Here is a 3,940-nt window from a genome sequence, read left to right as displayed (position 1 = left end):
CAGGTATAGACTTCTTGACTGGCTCTTCCAACTTCTTCCCATTCCTCAAAGAGATTGCATTGCACTGCTCTTTAGGATTCACCTCTGTATTACTTGGAAAATTTCCTTGAGGCCTACTTTGTAACATATTTGCCAATTGACCAACTTGCATCTCAAGATTCCTGATGGATGAGCGAGTTTCTGTCATAAACTGAGTTTGAGTGTTGGTGAAGGTCAATAATGCAGCTTGCAGTTCATTAGGCCTTTCAGGTGGAGCTTGATTCATTGATTGTTGAGGCCTAGGCTGTTGTGATGAAGAGGCTTGATGCATTGGTTGCTGATGCATATTATTTTGAAATTGACCCTAGAACTGAGGTTGCTGGCCCTGATTATTCCTCCAAGAAAAATTAGGATGATTTCGCCATCCAGGATTGTAAGAATTGGCGAATGGATTATTTACTGGCCTCTGAAAGTTTCCCACCACTTGAACCTGAGCTTGATCCATCGGAGTGTTACTATTAATACTGGTAGGACACTGATCAAAAGAGTGAGGGACACTATAGATTTCACACCTAGCCGCCATTTGAACCGCATTAGCAGATATAGTGCTCTGTTGTAACTGTTTTGTCAAGGAGGCTACTTGTGCTGTTAGAGCAGTGATTGCATCCAGCTCATGCACCCCAGCTACCTTTCTGACTCCTGATGATCTTTCCTCAAACCACTGATGATTATTGGTGGCCATGTCCTCCAGCAGCTCATAAGCCCCAGTTGCACTCTTGCTCATAAAAGTACCACCCGCTGCAGCATCAATAATGGTTCTGGTTGTAGGACATAAACCATTGTAAAAATTCTGTACTAACATCCACTGTTCAATGCCATGATGAGGACATCTTCTCAAGAGTTCCATAAACCGTTCCCAAGCTTCATACAATGACTCTCCATCATTCTGGCAAAAATTATTGATCTCTCCCCTCAATTTAGCAGCTTCGGACGGAGGGAAGAATTTTGACAAAAACTTCTGAGCTAGATCTTGCCAGGTGACAATAGAGTTTGGTTGCAACGAGTTCAGCCAACTTTTAGCTCTGTCCCTCAGAGAAAATGGGAAAAGCCTAAGCTTAATAGCGTCATCACTCACCCCATTGTATCTAAAAGTTCCACACAGCTCCAAAAAATTAGACAAATGGGTGTGAGGATCTTCAGAAGGCAACCCATTAAATTGAACAGAGGATTGCACCATTTGTAGAATAGCTGGCTTGATTTCAAAGTTGTTAGCCTCTACAGCTGGTGGGCGTATACTGTTTTGTACTCCCGTTAGAGTGGGCAGTACATAATCTCTCAGGCTCCTCTCAGCATTGTTCTGAGCCTGACCCCCTTGTACAATTCCAGGAATTAGAACATTCCTGCCATCCCCTTCATTCAGTGCCATCTTCACAGATTTCTGGGCCTCCCTCTTGTTCTTTCTGATTTGCTTGCAAGACTTTTCAATCTCAGGATTCAAAGGAACAAGATTGTCTGCTCCTCTTCTGCTACGCATATAACACAGTTCACTTGAGATAGATAAATTAAGCAACTAAACAGATTAGAGACAAGAGAAATTAAAATCAAATTAGAATAAAAATTAATCAGACTGATATTGATAATTATTTTCAGTCCTCGGCAACGGCGCCAAAAACTTGTTGCGATATTTTTGCTATGCAAGTGCACACAGTCGCAATTTGTAATAAAATGGTAAAGTAACCAAGTATCGTCCTCAAGGACTGAATTATCAATTACCAATCAATTAATTTCTCTTTCTATTTGATAAATTAAAATTCTTGATTTTTGTAAACACAGCAAAGAAACTGTAAAGTTCAGAAACAATAATTAAAAATTAAATGGAATAACAACTAATAGTAAAACTTTTGATTTAACCACTGAAGAAACAATTAGGATATTTAATCTCATCAACTATCCTCCCTATTATTCCCTAATGCAAAGTATGAGTTATTCTTATTTTTGCCTAATTCAATTAACAAGTTGATACAGCAGCCTATAATCATACTATGAATTATAAACTCAACCTAGGTGACAATTTCCTATATTTCTATGGTAAATTGAACCACAAAGGTAGCATTAATCTTGACAACTTAATAAACAGTTACACAATTAATTCAGATACTTTCGTTCCAAATTAGAATTATGTCCAATATAACCACAGCAGATTCAAATCTCACTTCTCATATTTTGACTTAAAAACATATATATATATATATGATTATAGATGGCCAATCAATAATCAGTCTATAAGAACAGGTTATATGGAATTGAAGAAGATTGAAGAAGAAAAGAATTGAAATTGCATTAGTTCATAATAGGGATTCAAGTGATTCAATTAAGCATCCTAAACAGAAAATTAGTTCATAATCATAATGCTAATCACAACGAAAATTAAAGATAACATCAAAAAGTAGAAGAAAAACATGTAGATAAAAATACTCCAAGCCTTCAGCCTTCAAGCAAGAACTTCTCCCCTCGTCCGTACGTGCGTTTCTTCTCTGTTTTTCGCCTTATAAAAACCTAGGATTCAATTTTTAAAAGAGGCGGGCCGCGGCATTACATGCACCATGCCGCGACCCGTATCTAAGATTTATGGGTTGAGGCCTATCCATGCCGCGACCCTCTCTAGCCATGCCGCGGCTCGTGTTTCCCTTCCAAAACAGTGGTTCTGTTTCACCAGATAGCCACGACTCTACTTTGCTCATGCCGTGGCTCTTAAGGGATTTCTAAATTTTTCAAGTTTTCATCCCAAAAATTCACCAACACTTCCAAATCATGTTGAGATCCATCCTTTCTCAAAATATGTTGGAAAACTTGGTTATTTCTTCCCTTTCTTTGACATTTTCCACCAAGTACTCAATTCTTCCTGATATTCACAAAGACAAACAAACAAAGCATAAACCCGCACTAAATGAAGGAAAAACGAAATAAAAGACTACTTAAAACATCATCTAAACATGACAAAAACTAGATTCAACAGCATCCGACACATACTTCTGAAGCATCAAAATATGGAATACATTATGAACCCCTGACAGTGGTGGGGGTAAAGCCAACCTATAGGCTACCTATCCAATCCTCTCTAGGATCTCAAAAGGTCCTACAAACCTAGGGCTCAACTTTCCTTTCTTCCCAAATCGCCTTACTCCTATCAAAGGTGAAACTCAGAGAAGACATAGTCCCCAACTTGGAACTGAACACCTTCACGCTAAGGATAAGCGTAGCTTTTCTACCTACTCTTCAAGGCGAGCATCCGAGCACTAATTTTCTCAATAGCCTCATTGGTCCTCTGAACTGCTTCAGAACCCAAATATCTCCTCTCACCCATTTCATCCCAATGAATGGGTGATCTACACTTCCTACCAGAAAACATCTCATATGGAGTCACTCCAATCGTTGACTGATAGCTATTGTTGTAGGAAAAATCAATCAAAGGTAATACTCCAAGGATCTTCAAAGACCAGTACACAGGCCCAAAGCATGTCTTCCAATATATGAATTGTCCTCTCAGATTTGTCCATCAGTCTGAGGATGATAGACAGTACTAAACTTCAACTGTGTACCCATAACCTTCTCCAGGCTTCCCCAAAACTTGGAAGTAAAGGTGGGGTCTCGATCTGATACAATAGACTTCGGAGCCTAAAAGAGACGTACAATCTCCCTAACATAAAACTCAATGTACTGATCTATCATAAAATTTGTCGTCACAGGCAGAAAATGGGCCGGCATGGTATACCTGTCTGCAATCACCCATACCGAATCATGTTGCCCCATTGTTCTAGGCAAGCCCACCACAAAATCCATAGTGATGTCTTCTCACTTCCACCCAGGAATACCTAAAGTCTGTAATAGCCTTGCTGGTCTCTGGTGCTCAACCTTCACTTGTTAACATGTCATGCACTTAGCCACATATTCAATCACATCC

At 39.4% G+C, this 3,940-nt stretch overlaps 1 non-coding gene across 1 annotated transcript; it reads left to right on the top strand.

Annotated features, from left to right (window-relative positions):
- Window positions 1-851: 851 nt before the first annotated feature.
- Window positions 852-958, top strand: LOC133827817 (small nucleolar RNA R71). The gene has a single exon (XR_009890468.1). It is a non-coding gene; the product is annotated as a small nucleolar RNA R71 (small nucleolar RNA).
- The last annotated feature ends 2,982 nt before the right edge of the window (window positions 959-3,940 follow it).

The sequence above is a fragment of the Humulus lupulus genome, chromosome 3 (genome assembly GCF_963169125.1).
Source record: "Humulus lupulus chromosome 3, drHumLupu1.1, whole genome shotgun sequence".
NCBI lineage: Eukaryota > Viridiplantae > Streptophyta > Magnoliopsida > Rosales > Cannabaceae > Humulus > Humulus lupulus.
This window is presented reverse-complemented; position numbering and strand designations above follow the sequence as displayed.